This window comes from Triturus cristatus, chromosome 8 (genome assembly GCF_964204655.1).
Source record: "Triturus cristatus chromosome 8, aTriCri1.1, whole genome shotgun sequence".
Classification (NCBI taxonomy): domain Eukaryota; kingdom Metazoa; phylum Chordata; class Amphibia; order Caudata; family Salamandridae; genus Triturus; species Triturus cristatus.
Window position 1 is genome coordinate 365,477,329 of NC_140591.1, and position 23,508 is coordinate 365,500,836.

Consider the following 23,508-nt stretch of genomic DNA (forward strand, 5'->3'; position numbering starts at 1 on the left):
TGTTCAACAGCTAGAGCTTTGCACTCATAGTGACAGTACAGAAAGCAGTCTTTCTTATGACAGTGTCCAAACAGTAGTATTTCTGGCCACACGTTAGACAGCAACCCTGTCTACGAGATCACCACATCGTCATACTTGGATTTGTTGGCAGGTTGTGGTCCAAGACTAGTCTAGAAATCATTCTGAGATTGTTTTCAAAGACTTCAGTTTAAGAGAAAAGTATTAAATACTAGTGAATTCCTCCACTAGCCATTACATTTTATACTGTATGCTTTTATTAGGTGGTGACATTTTTTAGCTTCTCTCTTCCTTTTAATCAGCCATGTCCCTCTGCATGTACTCGAGCTAATACATTCTAGTGCATACTCTTACAGATTACTTGGGATCAGGGCGCTGTGCTCCAAAAACAGTGAAATGTAAATTTGTAGATATCTTTCCATTACAGTTTTAGAGTCTTGACTGAACAAGGGTCTGCTGATAAGTAACATGCCCCCACACTAGTAGAGTTACTGGCCACCCAATTATGCTCTTTTTAACACACATCTTCTCATCCATTTCTCTCTCTGGTATGTCACCTGGAGGAAGTCCAAGTATAAAAACAGATTTCAATGAATGAATCTGACTGCAAAACTTGTAACAACAGACTGTGGCAGCTCTGCACATGAAATCAATTTGTTAAGCGTAAAACAGCCACCCAATGGGGTTCCTCATGTAATCTGAATAAACTCAGAACCTAGCGGAAAAGCCAAGTTTTTAAAGTTTTATGAACTTTTCTAAACATTTTCCTCGGTCTGTAAAGCTTCAGGCATTCCATGACATTAACTTGGGGGCAGATAATAAAAAGGTCTGCCTCTCAACCTAGAACAAGAGAAGCGAGGAACTGCAACGTACTTTGCTTCAGCAAAGCGCAATAAATCAATGGGAAAATCTATCTTGAATGGACAGAGGTCCTTTCTTGTAGAATGCCCTATGCCAGAAACAAAGCCCTAGGTCTTAGAAATGTAAATGTTGCTGGTGGGAGACAGTGCATTATTTTTTTTACGTAGTCCTTAGTATGGCTGTTGGGAGACTGACTACTAGGGCCCTGGCAGCAGCGTTCTCCATCTGTTGGATACTCTGAGAAGCTTTCTCCAATACAAAGAATTGTAATGATCAATGCATGATGGACTAACTGTGCTGATCACCATTCATCGGGAGCTTTCAGGTAGATGTAATGCTCAAACTATCCTTAAATAATAAAGCCTGAGGCATTCATTTGTTTAGTGAAGGAGAGCATTCTGTCTGCCATAATGACCAAATATTTTACTGCCTCTTTAGGGGTTGAAGCGGAGGCAAGTTCATTAGGCCACCACTCCTATGGAGCAAATCAACGATGAACCTCCAAAGAGCTCCACCTTTCTCCTTTCAATTTACATGAATGTTTCTTCATCCATACTGCCACTGCCATTAGGCAGACTTGAAAGCTCTGCACAGACACACTGCAAAAGAAAACATGATTTGTGTATCATCGGCATATGACGTTTGTGCAAATCCATGGCTTTGGATAAAGTTTGCTAGAGATGTCATAAATATTCTAAAGAGTGGTATTGAATATAGACCCCTGTGTAACCCTGTGATGTAAAACTCATGCCTTGAACCTGAATGGTGTCATTATTACCAGTTGTGTCCGGCTAGACCAAAACAACTCAAGCCACTAAAGAGCTTGATCGTGCATTCAAAGCCCACTGGGCCTTGAACAGAGGGAGCGGTGTAAGATTATGAATAAAGCTGAACTCAAGTCCAGCAAACTGAGCGCTGCATTATCTCATCTGTCCATCTGCATTTGGATATGTTTTTAGACTTCTAGAAAAGCAGCTTCTGTCCATTGCAGAGGATGAGCCCAGGTTGAGCTATATCTAGTAACTTATTAGCTATGTACTTTTGTCACACAGATGATTGTAAGTGGTTACCTTTCATCTGGTCCCTTGCATAATCAGTCTTGCAGCTCAGAACTCCCTGGTATGACTCCATGCTGCTGTTTCACAGTGAAGTTATCAGCACATTTAGTACACTGAGTACCTGAAAGGTGCTAGGCTGCTTGCGATTTGCTGCAAGGGTGTAGCGTAACCTGGCCCTGGACACAGGTCCTGGTACCGATAATCTGGATCACAATGATGAGCATCAACCTGGGCCCCACTCTTCTGCCTGCAATTTCGCCAGTGGTGCCCCTGAGCAGGCAAATTGGGAGAGCTCCTCGATGATGCTGAATCGTGTGATGGTTTGGTCTTGTAGACATAGTGGAACTTGACAGGATGGAAGCAGTGGAAGAGTTATCGACACGGACGTCCTGGAGTGCGGTTGACGAGTGGCGATGGCTACTTTTTACAAGGGATGAGGGGATAACACTTGGATGCATCCCCTTCTGGTGTGTTGCTGGTATGAACCTTGGTAGCAACCACCGGGTGTGTGAAGCATCGGTGAGGTGGAGACTGGTCCCCTAGCCCTGATGAATTTGCCGGAAATAAGTGGCAATGAAACATGTTGGCCTTTCTAACTAAAATGGTCTAACACATGCTGTTCTTTTCATCTGAGTGTGACAACTGCGATCAATAAAGTGTGTATACCTGCAAGTGAGTCACAACTCATTTTAGCTTGGAGAAGCAATTCTTTCTTTTTCATTGTGGGGTCCGATTGATTAAGAATGACAATAATAACAATACTGCATTCTCTGTAACCCTTCACCTTTTCCTCTTCACCTTTAAAATTAGGACACTGTGTTTTGTTCTTTTTCACGGTCATGAAGGTTACCAGTGATGATAGCGTGAGCAAACTGGTGAGTACCAACCAGCAGCTCCCTTTGTGATGTTTACATGAGGTACTTTCTGACTTTTCACACCCTTTTTTAACAGTTTCTAGTTCTCTTTGGTGCTTTAACAAACTTTTATGAATTTGAGCATTGTGAATGAGATAAGACTGTCATTTGGGGAAGCCAGCTTTTGGGCAGAACTAGTATTAGTCTGACCCAGTATTCTCAAAGAAGAATAGTGTGCTCTAGTCACCAGGTCTTGTGTTTTGTTGTTTCATGAGTGGAGGGCGACCTGGCGACTTTCCCTCTCTTGCTCCATTTTTGATTAAGGATGGAAGCAGTCCCTGAACTTGCCGCTGGTGGCTCAGGTACCTGGGGATTGATGGGGGAATGCAAGTAGTGTCTGGATGGTGATGGAAAATACTGTGCTTGCCCTGCTGTCTTGACTGAATGGTGGAAAAGGAAGTCAGCTTGAGGGAGACCATGGAACAATAAAGGGAACTGAAATGAAGTGGTGCACACAAAATCTCAGCTCTGCTATTTGAGCATTTGAATATAAAGGATCAGAAGAGCGCACCTTTGTGGCCACAGGCCAGCTGACTTGTTGAGCGTTTTATGAGTTTGCTAAAGAAAGCATTATTGCTATGCTCAATTTGAAAACTGTGCTGAATTCTACCTTGAGAGCTTATTGTTCAACACCCCACTCGACCCCAAGTGAAAATCCTGCAACATTGATGTTCTGGAGCCATGAACACCAAGTTACCTAAGTGGACAAATCAGAGAAAAAAAGGTGAAACCGCGACTCATGAGAAGGACTTTGTTAACAAACAAAAGATGAAAGCGTATGCAGACAAAAGCCCACATGCGAAAAATATTGTCTTCAAGAAAGGAGATTCCGTGCTTGCATGACAAGTGAGGAGAAGAAATTCTGATACTCCATTTGATGCAGAACCTTTTCAAGTGGTGTCTACTAAAGGAAACATGGTGACTGCCAAGTGCCCTTGGAAGTCTATTACCAGAGACTCTGCTCATTTCAGGCACTAAACTAATCATTCATCAGACCTAAGTGTTGAAGGAGAGACTGGGTCTAAAACACCTCAGTGACTGTTGTTGCCTCTCCACCTTTGGAGCAGATCCTGGACAGTGGTGGTGACAGTTCCCAGTTTCGAAGAACAAGATCACGTCGAACAATTAAAGCGCCAAAAAGATTGATTGAAGCGATTTAATTGTACATGTTTATATATGCCTATTTTGTAAAAAAAGAAAAAATTAACAGAGGGGGGATGTAGTGTCTTGCGAATTAAAAATGATGGAACCCTTTTGGCTCCTGATAGACTCCATAGAACTGTGACGTAAGTGTTAGAGCGGAATGCACTGAAGATTTGTTTAGAATGTTGAGTTCGCAGTTATACGCAGACTTCTAAAACTAGGCTCCATGTGTGGTGTAGTCATTGGTGGGTAACCAGTCTGGGGTAGGACGCCACAAATCCTAATCCTTGAATAAGGAGACTCTTGCCTGCTTACCCTTGCAGATCTATTGTTAGCATTCAACAAAGTTAACTAGTCTATGCTCATAGAGATCCTCAATTATAAAATTGGTTTCAGAGTAATGGTCCTAAATTAGTTCTTGTCTTACCTGCATATCTAACTAATAACAGCCAATATGAATCTTGAATTCCATCCCCAATTCTACTATTCTCCAACAAAGTGTACCCAAGGTTTCATACTCTATCTTGATCCATACAATCTGTACACGGAACCACAACTCTCTCTTCCACATCCCAAATCTAAAATCTCCTACCACTTCGATGCTAATGATACACACCTCTAGTTGAAAGTCGCATCCCCTGAAGACATTGACTTGTTTGGCCAAATTCTGAGATTTCCCATCACCACTTCAAATTAAATATCTTGAAAACTATTTTTTATTGATTTTTCCCTCAGACTGTTCAACCCCTGGCTGAATGCTATCCACATACTAAATTTGGTGCACTTCCATCACTGAATGCACAAATTCTTGGTCTTTTATGTTATGCAGGAAGGGCAAACTCTAGAACCACATTAAACTGATAGCAAGAGTGAGAATTCTAAATCTGACTGTTGCACAGAAGTAAGCTGTTCCTACCCAGTGAAGACTCTAAAAAGCAGTAATCCAATGAATAGACGTGTCAAAATTGGGCCACAACATCTATAATTAGGAACTCCTAACTATATAGCAAATAAACGAATCATCTCATATGGACTGTGTGAAATCAAGAGCTCAGGGTCACTTATGAAATTCCAATCTGCAGAAAGAAAAGGACTCTCAAACATTCTTTCTCAGAGATTGCTTCTAATCTGTGTAACTTTATCCCTCATGTTTTCAGAATGATTTCTTTCTACAAAAGCTTTAGGAGTAAGTTGAAAAGGCTACTTTTCAGCAACACTTGCTGATGTGATTGGCAATACTGGTATGATCCTTTTCAATCTAACTCTATTTATTGAACAACCCTGTAACTGTCTGCACTCAAAATGGAGTTGACTCTCTAACTGGGTCCCTTCTTTTACATTAATTCGAAGGCACTTATCTATTCCTGTGCAGTTGGTGTAGTAGGCGGGCTGCGTATTAACTGGTACTGAGGCACATGTCCAATGTTTGCTGTCTCGTCTACTTTATTCCTTCCTCATGACTCATCCCAACTTTGCTCCACATAACAAAATCTGAATGCATTATGATGCATGCATTTCTTTATACCTACTCATATGGTTATACTGTACCTGTTTAATTTACGTAAAGTGCTTCACCAATCTTTTAATCTATGCCTGATAAATACAGATAAATACATTGAAAACCAGGTTCATATTTACCACCATGGGAAAAAAGGATGATCAAGCTGGACACTGACCCACATTTTATTTAACTTTTACTCACCCATCAAACTCTCAATCTTTTTGCTCACAGAAACAATGACATCTTCCTAAGAGTCATGTGCCATTTCACAGTTACCTACCCACCCTGCCATCCCACATTCTGACTTCTTTCGGTTTACTTTTACCCTGCCCTACGAGATTCAGGCCTGAACTTAAAGAGGTGTGTTAAGAGTTAGTCCTGTCAGCCTTAGGGTGGTCTTCCTCCAACATTTTGCATTCCTCCTCCATTGTATTCTGGTCTCAGTGTTCTGCCATTAGGACTCTTCACACTTTACCACTGCTAACCAGTGCTAACGTGCTTGTGCTTACTCCTTTTACTCCTTAAAACATGGTAATATTGGATTATCCCCAATTGGCATATTTAATTTACTTACAAGTAGTAAAGTGGTACTAGGTGTATCCAGGGCCTGTAAATGAAATGCTATCAGTGGGCCTGCAGCACCGATTGTGCCAACAAGTCAAGTAGCCCTTTAAATATGTCTAAAGATTGCCATTACTGAGCTCATGTGTGCAGTTTTAAACTGCCATTTCAGCAAGGCAAAACAAAACTTTTGCCAGGCCCAAACCTTCCCTTTTAATATATATGTCACCCCTATGTTAGGCCCTGGACAGGCAGAGAGCAGTATGCAATGTATTTAGAAAGTCAGACATATACATTTAAGTTTTACGTGTCCTGGTAGTGAAAACTCTTTAATTTTTCACTACTTCAAGGCCTATCTCTCCGATAGGATAACACTGGGGTTGCCTTATTACATTTTATAAATGTAACATCTAAATGGGAAGAAATGACCAGTTCATGTTTGGTGTCTCTCGAATCACAATTTAAAACCCCAAAGGGTAAAATTGGATTTTAAGTTGAAGTTCTGAAAAGGCCACTTTTAGAAAGTTGGCATTTTCTTGCCTTAGCCATTTAGCCTGTTTCTGGTCACATGACTGGATGCAGCTGACAGTTGAGCATTGTGTATTCCTCCCACACAGCCACACACAATAGGGAGGCTAGGTGTGCCTGGAACTGTGAGGATGGGAGGGAGGAGCTTGGCACAGCCCCACTTACACCTAAATAGGGTGTGTGCTGCCTCCATTCAAAGAGCTGCATACCCCATGTAGTTACTCTGGAACCAGGGCAGGGGAGGCAGGATGCCTAGGGACTTCAAAGGGAAACCTCCAGAGGCTTCCCCCCCCACTTCAAAGGCACAACTGGGTATAAATACTGGACCTCAGACAACACCATGTCTGTACACTTCTGGCTCTGTGGATACTCTGCCAGGAAGAAAGACTCATGTGCTGCTGAAGGACTGTGAGTCTGCTTGACTGCTTCCTGCTGGATTCCTGCTTTGCTGTGCTGACCTGCTGCCCTCTTCCCTGATGCAAAAACAACAGCAGAAACCGGACCTAGGATGCTTGTTTCCGGTCCAGGGAGGACCTGGCTTGGCAGTTCAGGCTGGACTGTTCCCATGAGGCACAGGGTCAATACTGATTTGCATATGAACAGGTCTAAACTGGGGTGGCATGGTGAGCAAAAGAATGATGGATTTAACCCAGATCTCTTGACTGGGGGTGAATGTTTTGATTTGATCTGCATTCCGTCCATCAATTGTGTGTCTTTTGCTTTCTCGCCCTAAGTGCGCCAGGTATGCCCAGACGTGGTTCCTGGGCTCACTGTGCCACTGGAATCAAGCTATCCTGGCTAAAGAGGGGTGAAACCCCGAAACCGGTCCTAGGATGCTTGTTTCCGGTCCAGGGAGGACCTGGCTTGGCAGTTCGGGCTGGACTGTTCCCATGAGGCACAGGGTCAAGACTGATTTGCATATGGCCAGGTTAAACTGGGGTGGCATGGTGAGCAAAAAAATGATGAATTTAACCCAGATCTCTTGACTGGGGGTGAATGTTTTGATTTGTTCTGCATTCCGTCCATCAATTGTGTGTCTTTTGCCCTCTTGCCTGAGCAAAAATTACTCGACCTGCATCTCTTGAACCAAGAACCCAAAGTAACTCCAAGGGCTAGTTGGGTGGTGGCCTGCTTCCAACAACCTTGCATCTGCACCTGGACTCTGCCTTCTGTAAGTCTACCCTGCCAAGTGGTTCCAACTCAGTCCTGGACCCTTGGAAGTGGGTTTAAGATGCTTTGCCAGCCTCTGTGGACCCAGCTTAAGTGATGCATCTTCTCTGCTGTGTGGCGCAATCCTGAGCAGAACCAACGCATTTCGAGCAGAACCAACGCATTTCCACTGCTGCGTAGATTGGACCCGTCACAAAGACTCACATTGCCGCTGCAGCCTGCATTGCCTTCGGTACTGCCGCTGCATGATGCATCCTCAGCACAGACCCACGCATCTCTCATCGACGGCAGCCTCAATGACGTTGACGAACTCCGCATTACAGCCTTGCAGTGCCTCGGAACAGGCGCATCGCTCTAAACTGCGTTACACATATCCTACTCTGAACTTTGCATTACAAGCGCTCATCGATGGGAGGCTAAATGTATAAATGAGAGAACTTCACACTGCATCCTTGCTGAATCTCGGAACCAATGCATTGATTCAAGTTTGTCATGCATCTCTGACGCAGAATCATGCAACACTCCTCAAACCAAGGTACTCTGTTCAGCAGGCCTAACTGGGTCCCTGTAGCCAGCCCATCCTCCATCGTGGTCAGCCTGAACTTGTAACTTTTTCCTGGTGTGGTGCGATCATATATCCACAGTTTACACCTTTCCCTAAAAACTTTAAAATTCCATATCTACGAACATTTGGGGCTTGTTCTATTTATTAAAAATCACTCCATATATTTAATCCTGTTGTGGGCTCCGTTTGAGGTGTGTTTTCACTGTTTTGCTGTTTGAAGTGTTGCGCAAATACTTAAAAAATTGGCTGTAAATTAAGCCTGACTGCTCTGAGTCAAGCTACCAGGGGGTTGAGCACAGGTTAGTGTGGGGTTTGCTTGTGCCTTACGCTGACAAGGATATGTGGTTGATGCTTGACTATGACTCACACCCTAGTCAATCAACAACCCAATTTCTTACATTAAGGAAAGAGAAAATTAAACTCATTGCTTTGGGCAATAGTGTGGGAATTAAATTACACCTGTTTCATTATTCATATGTGAGAGCAGGCATTACAAAAAGTAGATTTTTATTACAGCCCACGAAATGTTTTTAGCTGGTATTAAATAGTCTTTTAAGAAGAGTGCAGTTCTGGTAACTTTAACCACCTGGGTCATGCTGTAGATTAAAAGGCCTGATGTACTAAGTTCTGGGCACAAAAACCAGTTGCAATTGGCAAACAAACTTATTTTGTGAACTGACCTATGTGCATTTAAGTCTTATCTAATAAATATTCAATATGTAGCTACTCAATCCGATTGGCCACAAACACAGGGATGGTGGCATGTAAGGGTCAGCAGACCACAATGTCAGATGCAGTTTTTACATAAAGTATTTTTTTAAAGCAGGATGTTTTCTTTAAAGGAAAGATTTTTGCTTTAAAAAAATGTTTTCTTTTTTAAAAAGTGTCTATGAGAGTTGGTAGTGGTGACCTGCAGGAGTTCTTTCTCCCTCCCAGCAACTTTTCATAAAATTCTCAAAGAGATAGGTGTCCAAAGGGGACCTGGTCCCTTTTGCAAATGAATAACCACCTCCGTTTGGGGATTTGGAACTTTTCAATGATTTGTGACCAGAATTCAAGCCAACTATTGACGCATATGGCTACAAATTGCTATTTGGAAGGAAACACCTAAAACATCCCCCTTCTTTATAGTGATTTGTTGTCCATTTCTAATTCCATTTTAGGACTCCATAAAACTCTGCTGCCTCCTAAAACAGGCTTAGTACTTGACCAGAAAAATTTTTGCAGTCACAACTCCAAATCGGAGAGTTGGCAAGCGCAGCAATGTTTAGTACATCTGGCTCACTTCTCAAATTCCTGTTTCCATTTAGCTATCCTCTCTGTCTATCAAACACTATTTTATCCTTTCTTTAAGGAAGTGTACATTCCTATGCTAAAGGATTTCTGTTAATACTAACTGGCATTGCAAGTCATGATACATATTTTCAGATTTTGGGAGGTAGGCAATTTGGTATGCATTTCTGCAGGCATTTTGCTGGATATTTCTACAACACTTGTAGAGGTAGATTGATGTCAGAAAATGATGATCAAACGCATGCAGTCTTTCCATTCCCCTTCCTCCTGTAATAACCAGAGATTCTGGATGGAAATAAGTGGTAAACAATAATCTGTAACATATTTGCCGCTGGTCATTTCCAGATCTCCCTTTGAGCCACTAGAGATGGTTGGAGGGAGACATTAACAAAAATTATTGGGAAATATGCTGTACCTTCTGTAAATTTCCAGAATTATGTTAGCGCCTGAGAGTGGAAATATATTTGGTAACACTAGCATTCCAGCATATTTTAAAGGAAGGCCTAGATTCAATGTGCCCTGTCATAATCTGTTTAAAGTATTTGTCCATCACAGATTCTTCTAAAAGTTACTTTATGATAACTTTCTGATGTGTTTGCAGCAAGTACATTTGCCGCTTTCAAGAGAAATGGCACTTAGTTGGAGCAAACTCTAAGAGACCTATGTGAGAAGTGCATTTTCTGTGTCAACCATGCCAAATTAAGTGCTACTGTACGTACAGTTGAAATTCAAACATTATTAAAATATATGTTCTCAAAAGAAATAATTACCATCAAGTTTAAAAGATGATTGTGTATACTAAACCTCTGCAGTCCAAGAATCCAGTCATAGGGGGAGCTACAGATGTGGCTTCTCAGCAACAAGGCAGATGTCATTACCTCCTCTAACGGGAAGACATCAGTAGTCGTCTATTGTAATCCAATTCACTGTTTGGTCAGTGCGGAAGATTTTGTTATATCAATATTTATATAGCACTCTATCAGCTACAATACCTGTATGAGATATAAAGGCGTCCAGGATGTGTACCAAAATAGCACAGGAGATGCACAGACGTGGACATGCAGACACGCTTGGAAGATGTAGTTAGAACTGAGAAGACTGGTGGAGATGATTGGAAATGAGGGGCATAAGAAGAGATTTAAAACATGGAAAATATATTTTAAATATGAAGGTTGAACTGGAGGAGGAATGTCTACAATTGTTATTTGTTAAAATCTTGAAGAATCACACAAATGTTGCCCAAGATGTCCGTCAGTTAGGATAAGCCTAGACCAAATAATTTGACGCTGCACTTTTCAGTTGCCTGATCCAAGAAGGAACATTCTCATAGATTGCTTCTTTTAACCCTCAGTGCCAAGTTGTATGCTGACCTAAAATCTCTTTCCAAGGTACCAATCATGTTAGTAATTTTTTGCATTATAAATCATCACCGTTACCTGCAAATTTGTCTACTGTGATTCTTACCAGCTAGAATCATCATAAGATTTCGGTGATATAAGCTGTAAAGAAGTCAATCAGTAGCTTTCCCACCTTTAGAAAGTAGCTAAATTACTTTTTGTTTCACTTTCTCGCCACTATTCAAATGTTTGCATTATCTAGACAAGATGGTGGCAAGATAGCGCATTGAGTTAAGCACTCTCTGCTGAGATCCGTGTGCAACCTGTTGATCATAGGTTTACTAATCAGCATGGCCAACATTTTCATTCATGGTTCTGAAGTTAATAAATTGAGACCTTTTAAGTAGGACAACATCTGATATTTATAGTGCTTTGAAACAACAAAAGATTGGTAGCCATCAGTATATAAAACCAAGTTCTCATTAGCAGACAGTGAGAGTAATTCCATAGAAGGCCAACAAAGGCCTATGCTAGTCCCAACAAAAGTGGCTCCAGGAAAATCCTACCCCATCTTCACTCAAAAAGTGTGCTTGGGTCAATGTTAACTCCTGGAAAAGTAGCATCAGCACGGTAGCCAGGCTAGTATCCAATGTTCACAAATCCTCCCACATCACGTTCAGCATAAGAGAGATACACTGGGTGTTGTTCAACAATATTGAGGTTGAAAAACTAACCTACAGACACATCAGGACCATAATATGAACCTTCATAATATCCTAAAAGGTAAACCTAAAATAGTAAATATACAATTACCTTTATGATATTTCAAGGTGTGATATTATGTTCATAATACATCCATAGGTCCCTATTTTGGGGGTCAATAATGTGATATACAAATCTGCATTCTCTTCCACTTGAAATTGAGAAATCCTTGAAACTCATCTGCATTACCCATAAAGCGCTTTTTAATGAATATCTTATCTCCTTGTGTAGCAAATTAAAGTGAAGCTATTTAGGTGCAAATGACATAACCACACACACTATATCACCCTCAGGATACCAAATAGATAAGAAAGAAAATAGGCGTGCTTTTAATGCAACATTGCAACCACCCTGTACTATGTTACAGCTGTCTCTGAAGCGCTTTGAAAAAAGAAAACCTGAATATTTAATACATTTTTAATCCACAGAAAGAGCCTCATCAATCATGCTTACTCTAACAGAAATAACACCAAATAGGTCTACCCATGTAAATGTATACCCCAAAAAGACTTCTGCAGTAGAAGATAGAATGACACAATACCTCTTGGAACTTTTTTAACCTTTCTCACTTAAAATTTGTCTGCAAACCCTGCAGCACAAGGTCCAGGTCCTCTGTGTGACAAACATGCCCTTTTTTGCACTTTAGGGTATTTGCCTGTCTGTACACTCTTTTAGAACTGCTTATTGTTTATGCTTTGCACAAGCTCTCATGGTGGTTTTGTGTCCAATATACAGTTAGATTTTATACCCAGTGATGCTCTCCAAAGCCTAGAGCCTAGCTGTGGTTGCATGTAATAAAGATGAGAGCAAAAACATCAAATGCAAAATCTCTAAGTAAAAGGTAGAGGTGAGAATGCAGTGGATACCAAGTATGTTTATAGCAATGCAAAATGTAGTGGTAAAAAAGTAGAAATCGTCCACTGCAATTGAAGACCTGTATTTGCCATTACCATAAGTGATAACTGTTACTGCTTCCTAAACCCTAACCTATTTACTCACATCACGTGCTCTCTGCATATCATGGGTTGGGGTGGCAGAGCATATCATCTCCTGTGCCAACATTATACCACGCCTTCTTCCTACACCGTCAATTACACTCTCCATTACTTTAACTCTACACCAACCCCTAAAGCTAACCTTAATCCCCATCCCTTACAACTCCAACCATGACCATAGCACCATCCCTTACACCCTCCTTTACTCTACACTTAACCCAATCCCAGAAATTAGGCCGTCCCTTAACTCATCTCGAACTATTACCCTATTCCTAACCACAACTCTTAGACTACTTTAACTCTAACTTCTTTATCTTACTTCTCCCTCTCAACATACCTTACTGTAACCATACTTCTTAAGCATCACCTAAACCTAACCCTCTCCTAACCTATGCATTTTCCACTTTTTAAAACTTTTTTTTAATGTACCTCTTTTTTTATTCTATTATTCTATTGTTGTACCATAAACTGTAGTTACTTGCACCCCTGCTTGATAGTGCGGTCAGGTAATTCTGGTTCCTCACAGCCTTAGGGACGGTCTTGGTGCCTAATCACAGGCTTTATTATTTAATGTAAAAAATTAAAGATATGCAGTGTCCAGGAACTTCATACCTATAATTGAATAGAATTACCTCTGAGCACGTATGCTGGACCTTCATGCACTCTTAGTCCCTGCTTGTTGTGATTGTTTATTATTTAATGCCTAGAAGCTGTGCATTTCCAGATGCTGAACTAAAGTTTGGAAAGTCTTCTGATCAGCTGCTCGGGGCTTCTTCTGTCTCCAGCAGTTTGATGGGGGTTCTGTCCTCCCATCAGTCCTTTGGCCCCTCTCCTTGTACACTTTCTTTTTATGAAATTTAAAACTTTAACTCTCCTATGGTTTTCTATAGTTTTACAATAAACCTATAATTCGGGTCAGTAATTTGTTCATCCTCTCACAACTTAAGATACAATATACATGAAAGCTGGTTGCTAAGATTTTATGTGAGATGGATGCATTTGACAGACAGCTCTTGGGAATGGATGGATGGCAACTATGGTCGACTTGGATTTCAGGAAAACCTTTAGCACGGTTTCACTCAATGAATCAGAGGGAGTCTGAGTAGCGTTGATGTACACCCCAAAGGAACTGAATTGAGAAATGACTAAGTGAAAATAATAAATTAATTGGAGTAATTATTGGCCTCTTTGTGGAAGTAGGAATGACCAGTGGAGCGTGACAAGGATTTGTCTTATGGACTATACAGTCAAATACTTTTATATCAACATTACAGGACACATTTTGAAAGGTTTTTTTTAACTCTTTTTGAGCATCAGGCATATGGTCACAATAACTGTGGGTGAGAAATTTGTTGACAAGCTCTGTGCCATATCTGCCATTACCTGCTGGAAAAGCTGTCCTGAGTGTGTGTCCCAGTGCCTGAACCAACGCTGGTCAGATTAAGTGGAGTGTGATCAATGAAAAGCGGTACTACCAGCAGAGCAGCAACAGCGTAGCCTCATCCCTGCAAGCCATGAATCCAAAATGGTAGCGCACACCTCTAAATCGCTAGAAAAGGAGCCCTTGTGGCAATGTGAAACTCCTGCATGTTGTTGCAAGTAGCAGAATATGGCTTCCGTATTTTGCTTTTTCTACAGGTGGGTGTAGGACCGGTAAATTGAGATCGTGATGATTTTACAGCGCAGGACAAGCTCCCAGCACTAAAAATCAGTGCGAGCAGCGCGACGTACAAAAACATGAAAATCTCGCAGAGTTTTTGGGTAATTCCATGGAATTCAGTGGGGTGAAACTCCGTGAGTTCCACCCACACCAACGAGAAAAGACAAACCCTCTGGCACCAACTGACGACTGTCTTCATCCTAATTCCCAGCTTGACAGAGAGCAGTCACTAGGTATAACATGTCTGCTCTTTCCAGAGACAAAGAACACTACTTCATTTTTGGAAAGCCTTCCAAATAAGGTTGATGAAAAGGACACTTTTTATTCCTGCTTTGAAGTTCGGTGAAGCTTGACCGGTATCATTTGTCCCAGTCCCAGATGGCATACCTTGCAGAAGGACAGACATTTATAAGAGAGGATGGTCTCAGGAAGTAGTACCACAATGAAGCAAGGGCTGCATCAAGTGCCCTTTGAAGAGAGTCATTGCATATGTATGGCATGGAAGACAGAGGAGAGCTATAATGGAGACATGTAAATAAATGGTTTTCGTGTGGAAACAGCAGAGGTGGCCTAGTCCAGCAGCGTTGTTACTCCAACCATAAGTAATATAAGGAAAGTGTTCACAAAATGTGTGGTGAATTCAAGGCAGATGTGGCAGAAACCTGATCCGTCGCACAATACACAATTGACAATACAGAAACAGAGGCGTAAAACTTGTGTAAGAGGAAGTGGCTGCACAATCTAGACAGCAGCAAGAAGCAGTGAATTTCGCAGACTTGATGGTTACTTGAATCTTTATCTGCATGCAATGTGTTAATAGATCTGCTAGCACCTATGATATACAACTATGGTTAAGATCTTGAACCCCAGATTTTTGCACAGGGGTGACATTATAACATACCCAAAAATGAATAGAGATTGCGTCCCAGATCAAGTACTTGGGGGCATATTATCAAGGACGGCGTTAAAATTATCGCCGGTTTAGCGGCAGAAAACTGCCGCTAAAGCGGCGATAATGGACTTGATAATATGCCCTGGAGAATTCTAATAGAAGCCCATGTTCACACCAGAACATGGACTTCTATTGGAATTCTCAAGGGCATATTATCAAGTCCATTATCGCCGCATTAGCGGCAATTTTCTGCAGCTAAACCGGCAATAATATTTAACGCCGTCCTTGGTAATATGCCCCTCGGTTTTTCCATTTTGATAGTCCCATGGCCGCATCATGATGCGGTTTTCTGCGTCTGTCAGCGCAGGAGGGATCTGTGCACTTCTTTTTGGGGTCTTGAGTGCATACATTAACTCAAAATATCGCCGAGTTAATGCATGTTTTTCTCATAGCCAAGCTAGGAAACACAAAGTGGCAGTTACTGCCCTATGTTTCCGAGCTCTGCTCTCAGCAAAATATGCATTAAGTCGGAGATATTTCGAGTTATCATATATGCGCTCAAGATACCGAAAAGAAAAACAACCCTTCTCTATGCTGGCTCAGCGCTGCCAACAACATCATGACCTGGCCACAGAGCTGCAAAACGCAGACTTTTTACTACCTGAGCATTCAGTTCACTCAGTGTAAAACACTGACATACTGAAGGATAAATTATGAAAATGTCGATGCAATCTGTGCTGGTACTTTCTTTTCTGCTAATCCTCCTTTGTTCACTAATTTCTCCCTCTGCCCAAAAGATAACAAGCTTCTTTCCACCTCTTTCTCTTTTTCCCCACTTTTCCTTCTTTGACGTGCTTTTTTCCCTTTCTGATTTTTTCTACATGCAGGGCTATTTTCCTCGGCTCTCAGCTCCTCATTACCTCTGTCGGCTTTAAGGGAGATAGAAATAAAACAGCTTCTGCCTGCTGCTTCCTATCATGAATGTGTGTGTCCTTCTAATATTTCCCCAGATATTGAGGAAGAAGTGTAGATGGGGGAAGATAAAGCTGTTATGAGTGGGAAGTGTAGATGGGGGCTGTTAGACTTGGCATCCTTGGCGTGGTTTTCCTTGACTTTTTGCCTCTACCTCCTGCCTTTTTGCCTTTGTGCTGGATTTCATTTTTGCTGGCTTAGATGCTTTGGGCACTTTGCAACTGCTGATCTGTGTCAAATTGCAAGTACTCCTAGTGTGAATTGTGACTTTGATTGGTTATCCATGATTGGCATATTTGAGTGAGTGTGCCAGGGCCTGTAAATCAAATGCTACTCGTGGGCTTCCAGCTCTGGTTATTCCACCCACATGAGTAGCCCTGTAAATGTTTCTCAGACCTGCCACTGCAGTGTATGCGCGTGCAGTTTTGAACTGCCTGCCAGGCCCCTAACCTTCCCTTTTCTTACATTTTTGGCACCCCTAAGGTAAGCTTCAGATACCTGCATGGATAGGGTGCAGTGTATGTGAAAGGTAGGACATGTACTGGTGAGTCTTACATGTCCTGATAGTGAAATACTGTGCATTTTGTTTTTCACTATTGAAAGGCTGTCTGTCCCATAGGTTAACATGGGAGCTGCCTTGTAACATCATACAAGTGTAACTTTCCATTGGGACAAAACAGACAACTATGATATAGGCTCTCTGAATTCAGAGTGTAATAACACACCTTTTAGTTAAGGTGGTTTTTAACTTGTCTATTTGAAAATGCCACTTTTAGAAAGTGGGCATTTTCTTGTCTGACCATCTTGTGTGACTCTGCCTGTTTGTATATTCACCGTCTAGTTTTGGAGTGCTACAAGCTGGAGATGTGCATTCACTGTAGGCAGCCACAAGGGGGTTGAGGTGTGTCCTGCCTTTCCTGGGTGACTCATAGCCAGGCAGAATAGACCTTGTCTGCATTTAGAGTTGGGGGAGGAGTTTCACTAGCACCTGAATAGGCTATGTCTCCTTTGTACAATGCTGTCTCTACCTCCTGTGGTCAAGCTGGACAAAGGAGGAGAGAACTGGTTTGGACTGGGGTCAGAGACCCTTGCCACAAAGAGAACAAAGAGAAAATAGGGTATAGGTAATAGACCTTAAACACCAGGACTTTAGATTACTTCTGGAAACAAGAGGATCCTGCCAAGAAGAAGATTTGAAGAGATGTGTGAGGAGCATTACCCTTTCTGTTGTGTGAGGGGTGGGTTGGCCTGCAGTTGCCGCTTCTGTATGTGGGCAGAGCAAAAGGACAGACTCTTTTTACCCTGCTGTGCTATCCTGCTTGAAAAGATCTCCAAGGGCTTGTGTGTGCTTGCCTCCTGTTTTGGAAGACTCCGGGACAACAAAATCTTTCTTGTGCTCATCTTGAAGATTTACCAAGTCTGGTCTTTCCCCTCCCACCGCAGCACCCGAGGCACTGAGGAAGTGTGGGCCCTATGGGGAGTGGAATCGCTGCACCAGTGTGTGCCGTGTTGGAAGCTGAGCTGCGGAACCAGTGTGTGCCGTGTTGAAAGCACCTTGTAGGTGTGGGCTGTGACTGGTCTTAGAAACCTCAAACAGGCTTTCCCTGTGTTGCCGAGTAACCACTGTGCGGACTGAAGTGGGAGCCCAGCACCTGAAAGAATCTAAGGGTGTTCCGGCGTTGCTGAAGCAGCTCCCGTGCAGGCTGAGGAGGGAGCCCAGCCCTACCTGCACCAGAGCTGAGGAAGATGTGCAGAGTCATTGACATGGCCGCCGTGAGGGACAGAAGCCACGCATCCGGCCTTAACACCGCCTGAAGCCTCGGGATCGAGTGCCATCAGGAGCGCAGACGTTACTGTGTGTCCGGGTGGAGGGGGAGTCCGTAGAAACGCCTCTACTCCTGTGCAGCCTTTCTCTGGGGTTCTAGAGGAGCGGGAGGCCAGAGACATGCCTCTGCTCCCATGCCGCATTTGTCTTGCTGAGCAGAGCAGGAGACCAGAAACACGCCTCTGCTCCCTCGCTGCATTTGTCTTGCCAAAACCGGAGTGGGAGGCCGGGGACAGACCTTTGCTCCTGTAACCCGAGCCAGGGCACTGCACCAGTGAACAAGAGGAGCTCTTGGGGCGCAGCTAGAAGGGGCTATCCTGGGAGTTGTGGAGTCGCCATGAGATGGCCCAGGGACGGCATTCCAGACTTCGGAGCAAATCATTCTGTGCTCTCTTCCCTATGAATGGGTCCCCTCTTTGCCACTGACATTTCCTTTTAAAAGTGATATTGTGATACATATATGGTGGATTTTTGTTGTTTTGGTCTCTTTAGGTTTAGATAAAAATACCTCACTTTTCTAAACTAGTGTGGTGTTCATTTGTGGTGTTTTCCCTGTGTTACTGTGTGTTTGGGACCAAATACTTTACACATTGCCTTTGGGATAAGCCTTTCTGTTTGTGTCAAGCTACTAAGTGGGTGAGCAGGGGTTATCTAAAGTGTGTAACTCCCTTATCCTGACTAGAAGCAAGGGTCTCTACTTGGATAAGGCGCCTACCTCTGCCAACTAGAGACCCCACTTCTAACAGAGGCAGATAAATCTGTTATGGTGAGTAAATGCATTTTTGGCCCTCTTTTTTAATCCTGATAATTTATGTTGGCTGTAGTTGTTTTATTTTTATAGATCTGGGTTTGACAACGGGGATGTCACCAAACTCTACTGCGTACAGTATTCATAGAGTGTGCTTCTGGGTTCCTACCATGAACCTTCGGCTTATTTGAATTGGCCCCTTTCATCTTAGCTCTGATCAGATGAGTATTTCTCTCATCTCATGCTATTATCTGTTTTATGTATCCTTCCACCGCCTACAGAGGGCTTATACTGCACTGCTTTAGGGACTGCTCGCATCTACAATGCACACTCAACCATCACACTGTTTGTCACATTTTAATTATTTTTTGCATATATGCATTGAGTTTGGAAGGCAGATTTTGAGTACTACAGCAGACACTGCCCATACTACAGCTACAATACAACCACCACTAATACCATCACTGCCATACCACCACCAATATCGTTTACACCAATGGCACCAATACCATCACCATCAGTACCACTACTAATACCATGAGCAATATCACCACCAATATGATCACCAATACCACTACTAATATCACTAATAAAACACCATTGTATCAGTATAACCCTATAGCATCAACAATACCACCTACTACCACCAGTACCACATCAATGCCATCAACATTAACCCCAATGCTCCACCAATATCACCAGACCTACCACCACCAACATCACCACCACCACCAATAAAACCTCCAGTACCACAAATACTACCACCACTGTAACACTATAAATAGCTACTGTACCAATGGCAACCAATACCATTGTCCCCAATACCACAATCAGTACCAACAACACCACCATTACCACTACCAGTACCAATAGCACCATCAATAAAACTACTAGCAGTACCACTGACACCGTCACTATACTAATATCACCACAACCAATAACACACCGCCACCAATAACACACCACCACCATCGATAAAATTTCGATCACCAATTTCACCAGAAAGGTCACCAACACCATTACTTCCATCAACGCCACCATCTATACCACCAAAAATAAAACCCATACCACCACCTCTACCTACAACTCCACTACCACAACACAATACTAATATGCCACCAATACAACTGCCTCAATTCCACCACCAGTAGCACCACCACTGATTCCTCCACCTCTACCAAAAGCACAGCGCCACTATCAATGTCACCAACAACAATAATAGCACTACAACTTGCACCAATACTACCACAAAACACCACCAATACCACCACTATCACTAATAATACCAATGCCACACCACCACTACCATTAGCAAAATATTACCACCATTATACAAGTATCACTGCCACCACCAATAACACACTCCCACAACCAATACCTCACCATCACTACCGATAACACACACCACCAATAAGGACGCCAGTACCAACAATAAGAACACTAGCACCATCAATATCACCAACAATAACATCAATATCACTACAACAGTCAGAAGCTGCAAGTTATGAACCGTGAAATAATTCAACGATGAAAACAATTGTCTCCACGAAATACACACACAAGGTCATTCATCCATGTCTACAAATGTACCCGTTCTTGTAACTTTTTCAATGGAAACAATACCACCACAATCCTGGATATCTTCACAAATAATATCACCTACCAGTAACACACAACACCACTACTAGTACCACTACAGCTACCCCTAACAATAACACCAGTACAACCACCACAGATACCAGTCACCACCAATACCAATCACCACTGCCACCACCATCACTAATTTATCATAACCAGTACTACTACCAGACCAACTCCACACCAGCATTACAATTATCTACAATAGCAATAGCCCAATGCCAGTGCTACCACAATACAACACTATCACTTATACCACTAACACCAATAACTGCACCTTCACTAAAAAGCACTGGCAACACCAGGAGTTTTGCATTTAAAGTGCTCTCTGTAGGTCTGTGCTTGCATGCACTCTCACATTAAACATCAACTTATTCGCTGTGCCAGTTCCTATTTCTAGTATAATATTTTGCTTATATTAATTAGTATGTGATAATTAACTATAGCAAATCACAGTAAACCGATCTACCCTAAACATACCATCCATATACATTTCAATCATACCGGAAAATTGTACTGCTCATGGATTTTTATTTTTTCAACTTAACTGAACAGAAAGTAGAAAATTATATAGCCGGTTAAGAAGATAGAAAGTTTTTTCTATGCTATTACACGAATAATGTTCACAAAAGTCGAAGAGTGTGATAGCTTGAAATATTTACCAGTGCTGTCTATGTGTTATTGGCGCCATTTGTATTATGTTGGGCAAAAAGATGACTTGACTACAACTAAATGAACACCTGGGCATTTTTCATCCAAGGGTAGTTTAAAAAATAATGTGGACGATTATTCTTTCTTATTATCTTACTCTGAAACAGCTGTCAGTACAGCTTGGACTACAATATTTGTTTTTCAACCCGTACACTTAACAAATGTGAGGCTGAAACAGTGTAAAATCTGACACAGAAAATCATGCATCCTGACTAAGCTCTACTCCAGGAGGACCACATTTGGAGAGCGAGAACGTTGCTTACTGTCTTCTGGAAAAATGGTCATTGCACACAATTCACAGGAGAGCTCAACCTGCAGGCAGCTCTCGCGCCTGAACTGCAGATGACAGACAGCCTGTCAGCGGTGCTTCATGAAAAGGCAACTCTAGGAAGATGGGACCGAAGCAGCGAGCACAACTGTATCCAGTAATGCTGCTGTGACATTGCCAGGCAGAAGCTGTGGCTGTGGACCCTTAAATGAATCAGTGATTACATTATTTGGATTCTGCGGTATTATGCTTAGCGTTTGTGTGCCTAGCGCTTACCTTGTGTATTGGAACGTTCTGATGCATTTGGTCATTGGTGTATGTAGTACCATCACCATGAAGATATACATCCGCGTGTACAAGTGTGTTGGTTGTTTCCACTTTTTTCACTGGAAACACGTCACATGCTCTAGGTTCAGCTGACATATACCATCATGGTTCTGCAGCTTTTTCTTGCCCCATTAATATTGACCTCTGTTGAGTGGATTTAAAAATTTGGCATCAGAAATTGATCAATATTGTATATATCGCATGGGCCACTGAGTGAAGGCGAGGGACAAACTGGAAAGTCAAGATTCATCAATTACCCAAGCCGTTTAATTATCTCTGTGGATTGGAATTATGGAGATCATTGTTCGATCAATAAACTGCTTATGATGAATGATCAACCCGGGTCAGTACCCTGATTACCTGCTGTATAGCCATAACAATAATTTTCCATTTGGTTCTCAAGAAAAATGAATTTCACAAAACATTGTTCAGAGGAAAACAGAAGAAGCATCATCTCGTGAAATTGGGAAAACCTTGGAGACCTGATATGATTGGCTAGTGTGTGTCCTTATATTCGTCGGTGGAAAGCGTTCATCAGGTGCATTTGTGCATCGATGGATCAAAGGATTTAAGCTGAGATTAGGGAGACAAGTTCTTTGACAATGCAATGGAAGGTGTGTAAACTGCTCGCCATCTTTAAAGAAATAGACTGGGCTATAATCCAGCAGAGAGTTGCCCTTGTTTTGTAAGATGAAACTGTAATTGGGTTCAGGGATGTGTATTTATGCTCCTACCTATTAATGAGTTTTCAATTCTGTTTACTATAACAAAAGTTAATGTCAGAGAAGGACTATCCAGCCTTTCAGTTACCCTTTACTCTCTATCCCTTAATGGCCTCCAGCCTTATCTTACATAGTCAGAATAGCTGTTCTTATTTATACATCAATGATTTAAGTCTATTATTTATTTGTATTTGTCCAACCTTTGGCTGTACATGCATCCTCTAGCCTTTCTAAGGAAAAAACGTGTAATTCTTCTTTAAATATTAAGTTGTGAGCTCCAGTTCTTCCATTGAAAATACTTGCCCTTCTACTCTCAATAGGTTTTAGGAAGTTGAAAGCCTCAATTATATCCCACAGCGCTCCAATTAATCCACTCTGTACACTATAAAATTCGTGACGGTTCCTCGTAGGCACTGCGGTTTAAGACATAAGCCATTTAATTAGCTCATTCCTGGGCTAGTCCAAGTGTGTCTTCTCTGTTTAATGACATTTTCCACCCCTTTGAAAATAGAAAACGGACTAGCAGCAAACAGTGCAAAGTTCCACAAATGAGAAACCGATAAACATGCAATATTTTGCACTGGTGTTTTCATAAATATCAACAATGAAAGCCTTACAGTGATCAGATCCAGAAAGATGGCATCAACATAAAAACAGGAGGGAAAAAAACATATTATTTAAGCCGGGCAAAGTCTTGGGCTGTATGTGGATGGAGGGCCAGCTGATAGAACCTATGTGGTCTTGAAAGGTAGCACCCAAAGAGAATTCTTAGCCTAATAAAGTTGTCATAACTACATTATTGCAGATTCCTTTTACAAAAGAAAAGAAATTGTACTTTTGATTTCAGGAGCATGGTATTTTCTGTAGATATACACAAAAGGTACTAAGGCAGGCCCTCTCCAACACACCTCAGTGTGACAATCTAGGGAATGGTCTCGAGTTGGAATTGCTTTTCTACATAAATGACTACTCTGATATAAAGTCAAATATTCACTGTTTGCAATAGTTTATGTAGTATTAAAAAACATCACAGTTACCA

The 23,508-nt window shown here is 41.9% G+C and overlaps 1 protein-coding gene across 3 annotated transcripts in view; it reads right to left on the minus strand.

Moving 5' to 3' along the window:
* Positions 1 to 23,508, minus strand: part of DCLK1 (doublecortin like kinase 1) — a 1,175,807-nt gene that overhangs the window by 9,588 nt on the left and 1,142,711 nt on the right. The window lies entirely within an intron of this gene.